The sequence below is a fragment of the Protopterus annectens genome, chromosome 13.part0, assembly GCF_019279795.1.
Source record: "Protopterus annectens isolate FY-2018-M chromosome 13.part0, PAN1.0, whole genome shotgun sequence".
Lineage (NCBI taxonomy): Eukaryota > Metazoa > Chordata > Ceratodontiformes > Protopteridae > Protopterus > Protopterus annectens.
Genome location: NC_056747.1, coordinates 603166468 through 603183483, shown reverse-complemented (window position 1 = coordinate 603183483; position 17016 = coordinate 603166468). Strand labels below are relative to the sequence as shown.

Here is a 17016-nt window from a genome sequence, read left to right as displayed (position 1 = left end):
ATTAGGATACTCTATAAGCTTCCATTTCATGCAGATTGCTCATCCAAGAACTTGATATATTATAGTTTTTGCACTTTATGTGGGGCATATTACATTGGTAAGACCAATCATTCCCTTAGGAAACATGTACAGGAACATATTTGTGATATAAGGAATAACAAGAAAGATAGCAGTGCCTTAGCGAAGCATGTATTAGCTACTGGTCCCTCACATCATTTAAATTTTTTGTTCTTGAGTTGTTAGAAGAGAATGAAAGGGGAGGGAATATAAAGGTTAGGACTGAAGCCTGTGAACAGAAGAGGATCTTATATTTTCATGCAGATAAAGAACCAGGTCTTAATGAAGCTGTTTCTTTAAAATCTATTCTTTATACTCGCCCCTTTAAGCAATAGTATTCATTCATCTTTGCTAACTGAATTAACAGAGCGGTTCTATGATTGGATGCTTTTTATTTTAAATTTGTGGCTTTGTATTATTGCATTTGTCTGATGAAGAGAGCTTGTACCTTGAAAGCGCTTACTTGTTGTTTGTATTAAAAAATTTTTTATATCAGCCAACCTGGGACCGAGGTTTATTTTATTTTTATTTTTGTTTACACACCACATCATCGGTTGGTTTTCCTGACAGTAGCAGAAGGAGCTCTGATATCAGGTTCCATTTCAGAGCTTTTGGAAGCACTGCTTAGAGCTCTGGTTGGCTTATGTGGAACACACTTTTCTGGGGGGGGGGGGGGGGGGTAGGTCAATTTCCCCTTAGCCATGAAGGAAGTCAGTCTTCAGGAACTGTGATGCTTTCTGCTGCAGGCAGGTCTACAGTTACACTGTTAGGGACTGCCCACCCCTCTAAAACCCAGGGATAAGGATTTGATGCTAAAAGATCAACTGCCAGAGTACGACAAGCCTGTTGCCCTTAAACTTCACAAACAACTGCAACACATGCATCCTCAGTCATATAAATGGAACTGTGAAGCCTGTGGCTTCCTCCAATCCTAAGGCATAGAAGGGGGTCTGAAGCTGGACCATCTGCTGTATTCTTACTAGAAAACCAATGTTACAGCCCCATGAGCAATCCTTGTGGACTGGAAAGACCAACTCTAAAGAGTTTCCAACTATTCCTTGACAAAGTTAAGACCCTGAGTCAAGATCTGTCTTTATAGAGACTTTCAGGGTCTGCTGTCATGCCAGTTCCTAAGCCAATGAAGTTAGGATTCCCTTTAATGTGCCATCAGGAGACAGCCATTCACTTATGAAAATATGTTAAGTTTCTTCTCCTGCAAGACTTCTGTGATAGTAACAAGCACCTTATCAAATACTCTGGGTGCAGAAGAGAAACTAAATGACAGTGCATTGTATGAGTAGTGATGTCAACTCAGAGGGAAAAGAAATAACCTCCTGTGCACACCTTAGACAGGACTTTGCTAAAAGGCATACATCATGCTTAGCAACACCAGCCAGGAGCAGCAGATGTCTGGAGAGTCACTATCTTGGATTTCACATAAAGGATGTTTTTATCAAGATACTAAGGCCCAAAATGGGATGGAGATCTGTGTACTTCTGAATTAGTAAAATGCAGGAGTAGAACTCTTTACAGGAATAAGTAATCTGAATAAGACAGTCTCTGTGGCTCCCTTGAATAGATTCTAGGGCCAGTTCAAAAAGTTCTAAGGAGATGGCCAGATCTATGAGCAGATTTCATTCTGGGGCAGGGCATAAGACCATGTCTAGCACCCAGCATATCTTTTTGATGGCTCTCTAAACCTATCACAAATCAGATAATCACCACCCTCACCGTGCCAGCCCTGGAAAGAAGCCATGACTGTAAATGATCAGTAAGTGTAGTCACTCTTATGGGAGACTCTATCAGCAAAGCCAGGGAAGCAAAAACATCTTGATGCTTAAGAGCCCTTCACATTCAACACGGGTGTCGTTTCTTCCTAGAAAGCTGTGTTGGCTTACATGAGGCTTGGGTGGCATTATAAAGACCCTCCAAAGTGATCAACACCTGCTTCCTCTCTTGAAAGTTCTCTGCTAGAGTCTTGGAGTCTTGGCCAAAGTGGACCTCTCAAATGGAATCCAGGATAGCTTATTATAGCGCATCCTTAAAGTAGGAGAGCCATGCAGTCCTGTGCAGGCAAACAGCTAAGCCAGCTGTCTTAGTTACAGTATCAGTACAGCAAAAATTACAGTGGACTATACAGAAGCCCAATGGTGAAGCCATAGTAATGGTCTTAACCGCCTCCTCTTAATTCTACAGTAAGACAGGTTTGCCAGATTGTTCAGTGATTGACTCACTGAAATCTATCAGGCAGAAAGATGAAGGTATTATGGTCAGTGGAATCTATGCTGAGCCAAACATATCAAGTAGGAGCCCTAGGATGACTTTGCTGGTCTGTCATTCAAAACAGCTAGGGTTACAAAGGACATCCGCCTTCCGAGGAGCAGAGGAAACAGGATCCAGGTGCTTTCAGGTTACACAAACAGCAGGCTTGGGAAGCTGTTCCAAGGAAATGATGACCCTAGGGTACTTATCCTTATTACTCAGATACTGACTGATCTGGTTCTGAGGAGAAGGCAGTGAAGCCACAGGCAAGCCCATGGAAGACTCAGGCTAAAACCTTCCCCAAAGGAGAGGTCATCTAGAGGGGAGCTATGTGTATGGCACATTATTCTTATACAACCTTAACGAAGGAGAATCTCCTTTGTCACAGCCCTAGACTGAGGCAGCACACATTCATCTGCAGCAGAAAGTCGTCCACTGTTCAATGACCAAATACAAGCTATCAGATGTCAGAGCCCTGACATGCAAGGAACTCTCAACGGATGTGGCCCTAGGTCAAGAGAGGCATGCACCAGGTCTGCAGCTGGAATTAGTCCAAATTCCTTAAGGGTGATAGCCATGAGGACAGATCTCACTAGATGTAAAAATCATGATGAACATCCAATGCCTGTGTCTGCTCTTTGGGTGCTGTAGGTGCAGAATGTCTCTTTGGAGCCTCTTCAAACCTTGCAAGGGATTCTTACAGGAGTGAATATCTAGGGGTACACTCTCAAAGTAGTTACAGGGGGGAGGGGCACTTCTCATAGGGCAGTCAGCATCGGGCAACAACTGGCACAAGCTTGAACACAACTAGTCATGTGGGTTTGGCTGAAAACAAGGGCTGTGAGACCACACACAGTGTAGACAGGACATGACAAATGTCTAACCTCAGACTCCCTCACTTTCTTGTGCTGTCCTGGCTCTTGCAAGGGGCTGCACAAAGAACCTTCCTGCTGGTTGCATGATTTTATTTATTTATTTACTTTGCCATCAATGTTGGTGAAATGGTACAAGACCCTCTTTCAGATACTACCCTGGCCATGTAGCATTTACAGTAAAATGATAAAAAAACAGATGGGACAATAACATGCATCAGTAAAATATATCGAATGAACCTGACACTTTCAAGCTTGAGAAGAAACAGTATAATATACACTTGGGAAATATAATGCAAAAAAAAAAAGGTGGTACATATGAGCAATAGTTACAACTTACTGTAAAGCCACAAGTTAGGATACAAATGTTGAAAGAAAGAAAAGAAAAAACATAAATGGTGTGTGTGTGTGTGTGTGTGTGTGTGTGTGTGTGTGTGTGTGTGTGTGTGTGTGTGTGTGTGTGTGTGTGTGTATATATATATATATATATATATATATATATATATATATATATAGATAGATAGATATACACACATACACTGTCACACGTGTGTAGAATCATCATCAGTATGTAAAACTGTCAAAAGTAAATTTGTTCAGGATAGAAGAATAAGCTGACTTGTGTGGAAAAATAAAATGAGATTAACCAGTGTCTCTAAAACAAGTGCATTTATATTCTTGCAGCAGATGCATATTTAGCATGCTCTTGAAAAAAGAGAGATAAAAGAAATGTACTTGATAAGATTATTGAATGCAGCAGGAGAAGGCCTGTGGAAAGATTTTTCACAGAACAGTGAGAAGGGAGGTCTGTAAATTTTCAATTAAGAGCTGTTTTACCATGATAAAAATAAATATTTAGGAGCATGGATTAAAAATGATTCTGGTCTGGCAGCTAAGGATATGTGAGAAGAGACTAAGCAAAAGATAATACAAAAACTGAGAAAATTGAAGCTTTGTTATATGGATATGGATAGTAAGATACAAGCAGTCACAATGTATTTAGTCCCATTAGTCTTATACACAGGTCAGGCATATTTTTATCAACCAGAGGAGAAGTTGTTGATAGCAATTAATAAAGAGCTGAAGGACTTTATCTGGGTGGGGAAGATGGCAAGAGTCAAATGGGATAAGGTGATTCTTCCAGTAGAACAGGGTAGATTGGGATTACCTAGTTTGAAGGGGTATTTTAAAGCTACACAGTTAAGGCTCCTATACATAGCACAAGCAGAAAACTGCAATTCAAAATGGAAAGGGATGATGGTGAAACGGGGGGGGGGGGTTCAAGAAGCAAGGACAGACTAGGATTTTGGATACAGGCCATTAAGAAGAATAACAATAATCATACAGAATATTATATCCATAAAGTAGCAGAAAGTATTCTAAGAACTAAGCTAACATGGGAATGGAGAAAGGAGATTCTACAGATGGGGATGACTGCAAGTAGGAATACAGACAATAGGTAAGAGGGGGCTAGAATTTATTGGAGAAAAATGGCAAAGGAAGCAGGTAACTAGAGAGGGAAAGATGATAGAGTGGGAAGACTATAAGAAATTATTTGGACTGCAGGTTAGAAATTGTCTTCCCCATCAAGAATGATATCAGAGTATAGGCAAACAGAAAGATAAGGGGGGGGTCCTAAATGAAAGACCAGCACTGGTAGAGTTTTTAGAAGAATCTACAACAGAAGCTGCCATTAAAAAGGGAATAATTAGTAGAGCATATAAAATATTGAATGATAACTATATGAATCAATCAGAGGAGGTTAGAAAGGATTGGGAAGAGAGACTAGATAAACAATTCATAAAGAAACAATGGGAGGGTATATGTATGTCTCCTGAATATGCAACAAAATCTAAAAGATTTAGGATTTTTGCTTGGAAATGTTTATTTACATAGATATTTTTATACCCCAAGTAGACTCCAGAGAATTTTTCCTCAGGTAGCCAGGAAATGTTGGAGGTGTGATAGGGAATAGAGAGGTACTTGAGAACATATTTTGCGGGAGTGCCAGTGAGTTGGTGGACTTTAAGGATTCCCTACAGGGTGTACTGTCAGAGATGTGTGATGAGGAAGATTATTTTTCTGAGCTATGATACAGAATCGGAATTGCCTAGACATGGTAGGGCCTTGCTGTGTCTAATAATGGTGGCTGCAAAAAAGCAATTACTAGAAAATGGAAATCAAAGTCTAAACCATCTATACTAGAAGTAGTGAATATAGTAAGAGAGATAAAATGACTAGAACTGAGATCTTTAGAAATGGGTAGGAGCAAATTACATAGGAAAAAATGGGAATTGTGGGAACAATACATACATGGGAGAAATGAGGTTTAAAAGAAGGCAGGTCTTACATGAGCTATGTAATGTTTGACTGAAAATGATTGGGTTGATTATAAGTGATGTATAATGTCTGCAACTGGGAGTGTGTCCATATGGTTTGTGGTACAAAATGCTTGCAAGTCAGATTGTGTTGGTGTGGTTTATTTTTATTTATATAAATGTATGATTGCCTATGTCATAAGTGATGCGTTAATAACAATGTTTCTTGTTTTAAAAAAGTGCAGGAATTGAATAATCTGTGTAATGTTGTTTAATTTATATGATATATAGTAATATATGTGAAGTACAATGTTTGTAAACGTGAACTTGTTAATAGAGTTTGATTACTTTTATATAAAAGTAAATTTGCCTGTGTCACAAGTGCTAATTTAATAAAGATTTTTTTTAAAAAAGAACTGTTTCAAAGATCATATGAAGATTTGCATACCCATAATTTATTAGCAAGAGATGGACAAAATCCTTTATTAAATGTAAATATGCTCAGAAGATAAGAAGACCAGGCAGATAGGAAGTCATTTGTCTTGCCGAATACAGGTACAGTGATATTCTGTATAGTTAGCCAGACCTATACATCTTAGAAGTTTAACTTGTGTTGTTTGCAGTGCAATAGTATTAAAACCACATAGAGGTGATGATGGATAGTGCATATTCTGTTCTTCAGATTAATACATTAATGGCAGTGGCTGCCCTAGACTCTGGAGTAAGAAGATGAGGGAAACTGTAAAGCTATCTTAATTTGTTGTAACACTTTAGTGATGATGAAGTGTGTTATGATTATGGAATGAATGTGTATAATCTAATACAACTCCTAAACATTTTTACTATTTAGTGAAAGGGAGTGTTGCACCCACTGGACCTAGAATAGTAAGAGGAGAGATACTGGATACAATTTTAAAATGCCAGATAACATCACAGTTGACTTATTTGAGTTTACAGCTAATTGTTTTTTAGCAAGCCACTTCCAAATTAAGGCAAACTCTTTTGTACTCCACATTCAGCTAGAGAAGTTACCACAGAGCTGTTGGACAGATCGGGAAAGTATAGGTAGAATGCTTTCCTATGTACGTCTTATAAACTGCTCTCTAGAAAATTATGCAGCAAAATACTTGCATCTAGTGCAGGGGTCTGCAACCTTCACTATCAAAAGAGCCATTTTGGTCCTTCTCCCACCAAATGAAATTCATCTGGAGCCACAAAACATATCTGACCCATAAAATAAAGATAACACAGCATATTAAGTTTTATATATAGTTATTATACTGCATATAAAAGAACTAAGTTTATAAGAGCAATATTTAAAATCCATCCCTATTTTTGTTCCTTTGTTGAAATTTTTATTGGAATCACTCGGTGTGTGTGTGTGTGTGTGTGTGTGTGTGTGTGTGTGTGTGTGTGTGTGTGTGTGTGTGTGTGTGTGTGTGTGTGTGTGTGTGTGTTTGTGTGCGAGTATGTGTGTGTAAAATGCATGTCAACAGAAAAAGTGTTATTCAAGCAAGTTTCTAAGTTTTTAAGAGCAATATTTAAAATCTGTTCCTATTTTTCTTCCTTTGTTCCCCCTTTATTTGTGGCTCTGACCAGATTTCCTGTGGTAAGAGTTTCAGAGGTATAGTGGAGAGGTACAGAACCCTTTCAGGAGATGCTGATGCTACCAAGGAATTGCTCGATCACTCTCAGTATGTGTGGAATGCATAGTAAATGAAAACATGTTATTCTAGCAAGTTTTTAAGTTTATAAGAGCAATATTTAAAATCCATCATTTGATCGCTCTGTGTGTGAGTGTGTGTGTGAGTGTGTGTGTGAGTGTGTGTGTGATACGGCAGAGTGGCCATTATTTTTCAAAGCTACAGGGAGCCACTGCAGAGGGGTGGAAGAGCCACATGAGGCTCCAGAGCTACAGGTTGCAGACCCCTGATTTAGTGGATTTACTACAAAAATGCTAGGAGTGGCTTCAAAAACACCATCTTAAGACAATAGAACTAAGTCTTGGTCTTTTCCTTCTGTGCTTGACTGGGCTGAAGTGCTCATATTTATAGCAATGTGACCCATCATGCTTCTTATCCAAGCAGTAGAGACTGTGCTGGTTGTGGTACTGCCTCATGATATGACAACTTCAGGAACACCTGGAAGGTCTCAGCTTTTTAGGCACTAAATCCAAGAATTTTGCCCCAGTAAGCAGTAGGACCAACATCTGAACTGTCCATGGAAAAGAAGAATGGGGTGGAGTAGATGACAGGCATGTTCAACTAGCTTGGTGCACAATGACATGGCATGCAATGGTAGGAGGCACACATGTTCCCCAGGCATGGGTCCAATGACAATGGTGATGACTCTTGTCAAGCCACAGATAGAACAGGAAATCTCAACAGTTACCCACAACAGAAAGCTTCTAAAGTCATATCATCACATTTTCTAACCAACCTGCAGCAAAATAGGCTATATGAAACCACATAGAATCTATAGCTTGACAGAGCTATTGAAGCACTTATTTTTCAACAAAAGTTTATGTAACATAGCTTTATCATAAACTACAGAACTTAAAAGCCATCTGCACACTTTACCACTAAATAGTTCTAATTTCATTGGCATGGATTGTAATGGAAAATGATTCTGTAGTTTTTTGTTTTTTTTTTTCATCTGTGCTGTAGTTGCTAGTCTTCAAAATTTTTTTCCCAGGAATTTTCCTTTCCTGAGGCATTACACTCATAAGGGCACAGATTATTTTCCTGTTAATTGTCATACATTTCTTTAGTTAGAAGGCAGCTCCCACCAGTTACGCAAGGACTCCAATCCATATCTGCAGTCTTGTACAGAGTTGTGTTCCTGTGTACTTTACGATACACAGCTCAGCAAGGCAATGCAGTTTATCCACAATGAATAGGCCATGTGCTTTATTTCTACAAACCAGGCTGCAATTTTCCATAGGAAACCCATTATTTGTCCCAGCAACCAACTTGATACTGAATATCTAGTACCTGCTATACTTGTCAGAATACTTGAATTCACAGACTGCTATAATCCTTGGCCCCAGCTTAGCATGTGCTGTGCAAGCTCATGCTCTTTGTGTGCTACATCCAGTGCTCCCTCTAGGGGTCACCCAAGTGGTGAGCCAGAACCATCTACCTCTCCCAGCTATTCACACCTATAATCTCTACCTGTTCCCTCCAGTGTCTCTACAACTAATCAACCATAGGTCAGCAAGACCTGGGATTCACATGAATGGGGCCAACTATGTATGTTTTATTTAATATCCTGCTAGCCACATAATATCACATGAACAAAAACACCTCTTTTACATGCAGGGTTGGGGCCAGAAATCTTATATATATTCCCCATGCTCCCATGTTGTAGTCCTCTAATAAGTGCCCTTTATATTTTGGTATAGTCTAAGTAAGTAATTAAAGACGCAGTACATATAGTAAAAGTCAAAGTAGAAACCTTCAGTTGGACAGCTTGTAATACAATAAGCACACATTGCTGTGAACCCTGCTTTCAAGATGCAGAGGAATGAAATCCTGACAAACACCCAGATGACCTGTCTTCAATTAGCAGTGCACGCAATGGAGGGTACTGGATGGGGAGAATAGCAGTGATCATTGTCAGCTCACCCATCCTGCAAGGAGACAGAGAGGTAGTTCTGACTCCCCCTTGGGAGACACCTAAAGAGAGCACTAGCTGTTGTACCCTCAGAGCACACTGCCTAGGGGCCATGGGCTGGTGTGCATGCAGAGGCACACATGCTCCCTATGGTTGGGTACACTAGTGATCCACCATGGGGGTTAGCAGCTCCAAATGGAGAAAAGGGAAGTCCACCCTGTCCGGCAGTCTGGCCCACTCCCTAACAACTGGCTCTCACCCCCTCTGCAGGAACCAATCAGCTAATTAGATCCTCCAGCCAGGGGACAAATAAGCCATTGGGTTTCATGCAGGCTGGAGAGTGCCTGGCTTTTGCCATGCTAGAGAGTAACCAAAAGGATAATTGGACAAAGGAAGGAGGTTGTTCTTACCTGGTTTGCATTGTTATACCACTAACTATCCAGAAGACTTCTTTTGTATTTTCTTGGTTACAGACAAAAGAGAGCTATTAGGTAATGCTAGATTTACAACGGTTGGCATGGTTTGGTCACTTGGGTGAAGCCAGAGTGACCAAACAAATCCAACCGTGGGTAAATCCAGCAATGCCCACACCCAGCCATGGATTATTGCTATTATACAATAACATTATTTAAGAAAAAAGTTACTTAATTTTCTTAAATAATGTCTTTGTATAATGGCGCTGTGGTGCTCCTCTACCTTTTCCCCCCCGTATCTTGATGTACTGCGCATGGGTATGGGACTTATGTTCCCACACCTACACAATAAGTCAGTGCTTTGAAAAGGAAGCAATGGAGAAAGGAAGATCTCTGTTGCCTTGTTTTTTTTTTTTTTTTTTTTTTTTTTTTTTAATAAAAGTAATTTGAAATCCGGAACGTTTAGACGTATGAGACAGGCAGAGAAAATCAGCTATGTGCGTAACATGCCTGATTTTCCTTGTATTTTCTCTGTCCCGTCTCTCTCATACCTGTTCGGATTTCAAAGTTTATTTCATTTTTTTTTTTTAATTAAGAAAACTGGAAAGCTCCATAGCATATATGTTAACAGAGGAAAGTCTGGGCGACTGGACTTTTTTCTATTGGTATGTGCTAGATTTTAGAACGGGCATACTGGTTAGGATGACCAAACAACATGCATGTTTTTGAATATTAATGGCCAGTCACAGAAGCACTATGAGTCAGCATGTAAGGATATTTATTACAGATCACAAGATCACATTAGCGTGAGGCAGAGCTGTTACTGCAACTGAAAGATTCTGGACTTCTTTCAAAGGCTGGTATATAGTACTGAGTAACATGAGAGCACTGAGGACTGGGAGATGATGTGGTTAGGGCTAGCTCTCTGCCAGCAAGTGATTCTAGAATTTCTGCTAATGATTTTGTTTCTTTTATCCCCCTTTATGAATTGTACTTTAAACATGCAAAGATGTCATAATGCATTTCCAAAATTCTAACAGGGCAAAACAGCCCACTCAAATGCTAAGAACATCTAGTTAAACTGAACTACTCCCACTAATAATAAAGATTCATTTGGTTTGGTTTAGAAACTATATAAAATGGTTATGCAAAAGAAACAATATTAACTATATTCCTCAAAAACTAAGTGTTGGCTTCAGGTTACTATAATTATTAAGGTTTCTCAAATTCAGATTCCTGAACTGAGAAAGTGAATGAGTTGCAGAAATATATAACACCCAGAGGTAGTCAAAGAGATAATCATGCAAGTCAGGAAGACAAATTAGAAGTCAGTTATGAGAAGGCTGGGAAGGATGGTGAATGGGAAGGTAGTGATATTGAATGGCATTCGAAAACAGCTGAAACGTGTTAGGAAAGAAAAACGGCAACCTGAAAAGTGTACAATAGTAAAGAATATGGGAAAAACAGAGGGGTGAACAAGTCACAGACAGAAAAGTATACCCAAAAGAATTGTCATTTCTCATTTAATTTTTTCAAGTGCTCACAACAAAAACACAAAGTGTTTAACAGTAGAAAAAACAGATCAAGTACTTAACAACAGTGTTAAATGAGCTTCATGCTGGGAAGGCTGTAGGGAAGGAGTGATAATACAGATGTAGAGCTATATAGTAATGGCAACTACTGTGGCATGGAGTCTACAAGCGTAGATTCATTCCTGATGAATAAAAGTGGTAGGAAATGGGTGTACGGGAAAGAAGAAAAATGGGAAGACTGTAAGCAGAGGGACAGACAGAAGGACAGTATATAGGAGAGCACAGGCTGGGAGGGAAGGCAGTGCTCACTATCATTTACATAGAGATAAGGGAGAAGGGTAAGACTCAAGATGGACAGAGACATATAGATGACAGACAAATGGTGACTGGGGATGTTGAACAATACACAAGGCATGGGGCTGAACATCATAGGAAAGGTTTACACCAGGGTGGTGATAGCTGAGGTAAGAACAGTGTGTAAGCTGCTGTCTTGATCTTGAGGGACACTAAAATGACCCATCATCAGCTGATGGGTCATAGTAGTAGATGGCATTGACTACTACCACTTTTGGTTGCCCGGTGGTCACAGCTGGCTGGTAAGTGAATCAGCAAACTGCTACAAGAGTTGTTTCATGTAGACAACATGCATATCCAGCATTCTTTCAACGACAGCCTCCAACAACTACTCCAGCTATGACTAGGCACTTCCAGTCTCATCACTCTCCCTAGCTACTGGCTTAGTAGAGGGAGACTGTGGCTGAGATAGCTACTGAACTACTCAGTCTTCTGGATCTCCACGGAAGAGACAGTGGGATGCTTGCCATAAGTGAAACAATCCTAACAATGGAATGGATATATATGATTAGACAATCTTATATCAACATTCATATTCATCAATGTCCAAAATGGAAACCACAACACATCAAAAATGCAAATGTCGATGCAACACTACGCACACACCAATAAACAACCTCAGTGCATGCAAAACCTAAAAACAAAACAAAAAAAACATAATTTTATGCAGGAGGCAAGGCCCTTGCACCACCCATGTGGGAGGTTGCGTCCCCCACACCCCCTGATAATCATATATATTAACTCTGAGATAGCAGAAAATCAGGGAGAGGGGAGATTTCCAAGCCCCAAGAACTTTGCGCTCTCACACAACTGTTGACCATCTGTTTAGTCAACCAAAAGCGGTCAACTAAACAGATGTTTACCAAACACACTGTTGCCAAAGCATATCCACTCATAAATATATGTTTATATATAAAAAACACAGGTCAGTGTAAGTTAATACAACTAATCTTTCATAGCCACCATTCTCTCCTGCCTCCTGCAGTAGTCTACATGGTTCAGAGCCAGTTCTGCTCATGCTGAAACAGAAAAGTCACATCAGCAAACTGTGACAGGTGGAGGGGAAGTATCAGAACAGAATTACAATCTACAGTTCCAGACCTATTTTTCATAACCTCTGTAAAAGTAAACAGGCAGGTGTGTATCAACAGATTCATAGGTAATTAGTGGGCATTTAGTCCAGTACTTAGTAATACATAACAGTGCTTTGAACAAGACTACGTGCTTTGCTCAACAATTGAAAGACAGAGGATTTGCGAGAGAAATTTCCTTGGCCATTAGTGATACCCTCTCAAGTAGACAAGATAAAGCTAGACAGTATTTCTCCAGGAAAGATGCCAACGATGGGACTGTAGATCAGAACAGTGTAACTAGGAATGATAAGAGAGTATCAGTTCCTGTTTTTTATTCTAGCAATGTCAATATAATCTGTGACATTATAAGATGGAAATGGCCGATCCTGATGACTGATGATGGATTAAAGTAGATAGTAGGAGAACATCCTAGGTTCTCATTTAAGAATAAATGTTTAAAAAGGATGCTCTGCTATGGAAGATGGAAGACTGAGATTTTGAGATCAAGACATACTGGAACTTTTCCTTGCAGAAATTGTAACTTTTGTGAGTATGTATCTAACAGTAATGTATTTGTACACCTATCTATGGGGCAGAGGTTCACTCCTCGAATATATGCAGACTGTTGTAGTAGTAACTTAGTTTACTTAGCCTCCTGCAGAGTATGCTCTTGCTTCTATGTAGGCAAGACAGCTTGACCTGTAAAGAAGAGAATTAAAAAACACCTTAGTGAAGTTCATAATGCTAGGACCTCCAATGTGCTAGCTAGGCATGTTTCTGAAAATTATTCTACACATTTATTTAAATTGATGGCATTACAACTAGTTACCGCGAGTATGAGGATAGGAGACTTGGACAATCTGATAGAGATGAATGAATTAAAATAGATAATACGACTACAGGCTGATAAAGAGTTTGGATTAAATGGCTCTGTACCTTTAAAGATGGCATTGAAAACTCAGTCAATTAGATGAATGAGATTTAGGTGTGTAATCGCTAATTGGTCTGCACTATATAATGCAAATAGTAGTAGTCTTGAATTAAGTCTGAAGTGCTAACATTTGACATGAAAGTGCTTACCTTTTTATATTCAAGCTGTTTGTTGTTTTAATAAAGTGTATGCTTTTTATCAGAACCTTCTACTGGGTCTCTTTTTACATCATTATCATTTAGTTCAGTACACCATTGACAGGTCTATTCCAAATTCCCAACTGCTCTAAACCATAGGCTAGTTAAATTATTTGTTCAGGGTCATATAGTTGGCAAATGAAAGTTAAGGGAATCAAACTCTGTACCACAGAGTAGCTTGTTAACTCTGATAGTCTTAATCATCTGCATTAGCTGCTAAACCCTGTACAAAGTAGCCCTACACAGATACATTACTGTTGTATACATGTAGACACACCAGGTAGCATGTTGGCACCCTGAGATGGTTCAGTATATTCTCATCACATAATAGATCATACATACGATCAGCATATCACAATATTTCTAACCACCACCTCCAACTCACATTAGCACACAGTTTGTCTAAGATGTATGTGAGAAAGACCTGTCAGTAGCAATAACAGTGACAATATGCAGATACACACAATATGATTAGGGGATTTGTTGCCTAGCCTCTTCTTCCCACATATGAAGATCTTCACTGTAGCAGTGTTGCTATCATTATAGCAATGCCTGCATTGTTATCCTGGTAATGTCTCTTTGACCTGGTGTACAACTCAACCAGGTCATACCAGGCATTGCCTTTTCTTAATGGACCATCATAAGGCCTCATCAGCTGCTCTCTGAACCAGCAGTGAAGGACATGCCTCAGAATGTTGCTCTCCTTCATACACCAGGTAGCCACTCTCTGCTGGGCACTACCTTAGGTAGCCAGTGTTGTGTGAATATCCTATGAAAATTGAAGCACTTTCATTAGGAATATAATGGCAGCTAATGAATCATGTACAATGTAATTTTTGAATCATGAATAGTGTGGTGTATCAGCGCTCAGAAGCACAACACACATACTTTTGTAGGTGCCCTACAAAAGCACATGGAAGTAGGATATCAGATATGTACCTAAATACATAATGGGATATCAGATATGTGCCTAAGTACATAATGGGATATCAGATATGTGCCTAAGTACATAATGGGATGTCAGATATGTGCCTAAGTACATAGGCATGCTACGTATCTAATTATAAATGTCAGTGAAATAAGCTGATTCACAGCTGTATTAGGCCTCATTGCATGTGAAGTAAGCAAAGTAGTAAAAAGCTGTAGCTATGAAACATACAGACATTTTCAATGCTAAGGTTTGTGAACCTCGCAAGTGAATGTGACTCTACAGGTAACTGTGTGGAAGTATAACAGTGTAGCAGCAGTTTGTGGTAACATAATTAACTTTGAGATGTTACATAGTACAACATGTGTCCTGGATAACAGTGCACTGTACAGAAAGGCAGCAATAAGTATTGTGTATGCCTGCATGCTTTATGTGATCTACACTTGGAAAGGGTAGCCTCCACCCTTCTGAGCTGGGAATTGCTGGTGAAGGCTTATTGTGTCTAGTATTCTAAGTGTCTTTTTTCTGGTTTAAGCATTTGGGTTCTAAACCAGTTATTTTTAACATTAGGAATGTTTGTTGTCTACACTCTTGTGGGAAGAAAGGGTAGCTTTCACCTTTCTGACCTGGGAATTGCTGGTGAAATCTTATTGTGCCTGTTATTCTAGGTGCTTTGTTCTGGTCTGTGGTCTGCAGTCTTGTGGCATTATTGTCCAGAAAGATTTTTTTTAACTACTAGAGCATCTAGTTTGATTAGAACGAGTGTTGCTTATCAAGTTGCTTGTCTTATTGATATTTAAGTTTTCCTCACTCCTCCCTAGCAGATCAGTGGCCATGCATATGCATTTCCCGAATCTCTCTGAGGCATTGTAGCAACTTCCTCATGTACACTGATGACCGGGTCTATATTAATTCATTGAAATACGTATTCATCAAATACGTATTCAACAAAGGCCAAACAAATTTCATTACAGTGAAGCATGGAATTTTTCCCAGGGTTAGGTACTACTTGCCCTGTAGCACTCCGGAACACACACCACACTAAATCAAACCCACCCAAGTGGTGGGCTTCACCCCCCCTAATGTGGGGAGATGCACCCCTCACACACCCCTAACTACAAAAACCAACTCTGAGATCACACTATGGTGGGGAAAAAGGCATAGTTGTGCTGATGTCCCAATGGTTCTTAACCCTAGGAAAACTTCTATGCTTTGTTGTAATGAATTTTGCTGTTTAGCTATCAATGAATACATATTTGATGGATTTGTATTTTGATGAACTAATATAGACCCCTAATGACCTACTTATTCTTAATAAAAACAGAGAATGCATGCAAGAGGTGTAAATGCACTTTAACGCTGGAGGCAAAACGCTTTCATTCAACCGTAATTAATCCAATAAAGGTTGTCAGTGACACTTGCACCATGCCTACTGCACAGGGTAAAGACCATACACGTAAAACTCTTTATGCTGAGGCACTTATAGGTAACCTTCCTAAAACACTAAGATCTCCAGCACAGTACAATCAAAGAGAGTCATCGGCTATCACATAAACACCCTGTTAAAATACCAGCCACAGATACACATGCTAACACTGTATCCAATACCTCTACTGCTAAGCCCTTAAGGCAAACCAGCACATGGCCAAATTTTCTGGTCATTGGTGATTCTATAGTGAGGCCCATCGGTGTCCCTCTCACCAGACTGAGTAAGGATAGAGTCACGGTTAGCTGTCTTTCCATGGCTAGGATCCATCAAGTCACACAGGCACTCAGGTCATTGAACCACAGGTACCTGTATGACTCTGTCATAGTCCATGTGGGTATTAATGACCTGAGATGTACCTCCCTTGACTATATGAAGCAAGACATCATCAAGCTCGCTATGTGTCTTAGGCAGGTATGAGCCTAGCACTGGGCAGCATACTACCTTCTCCAAGGATGATGCCATGTTACCATCAGAAAATTATTTTTTCACAATTGGCTTAGCTTCTGGTGTCAAGTCCAGAGAAGTATAATATTTGATAGCTTGGGAGGACATGGTTGACAGACCATGCTGCTTTGCCAGGGATGATCCGCACTTAGGCTTTTGGATATTGGCAAAACCTTTTTTAACACTCATAGTGCCTTTTTTAGGCAATGCCAAACTGCTAAACCTACTGAATTAATTTAACCTATGAAGGAATATCTGAAGGCGGCACTGCTCAGTGCTACAAGTCTTAACAAGAAACTCCACTCCCTGAAAAGCCTTCCTCTCCCTGGAGAGTGTAGACATCTTTGCAGTAATGGAACCATGGTTTAAAGTCACTGAGAGTACTCCACCTATGTTTAGACCAGCTACTTCACAGGAGGGAACTAAAGGTGGAGGAGTCTCAGTCTATATTAAGACTAATCTTGCATCCAGACTAGTTAAAGTGTTTGACCCACTGGAACTCATACATGTGCAACTCACCATAAACAGGAT

The 17016-nt window shown here is 39.8% G+C and overlaps 1 protein-coding gene across 1 annotated transcript in view; it reads right to left on the bottom strand.

Moving 5' to 3' along the window:
• Positions 1–17016, bottom strand: part of LOC122787511 (adenine phosphoribosyltransferase-like) — a 201018-nt gene that overhangs the window by 126411 nt on the left and 57591 nt on the right. The window lies entirely within an intron of this gene.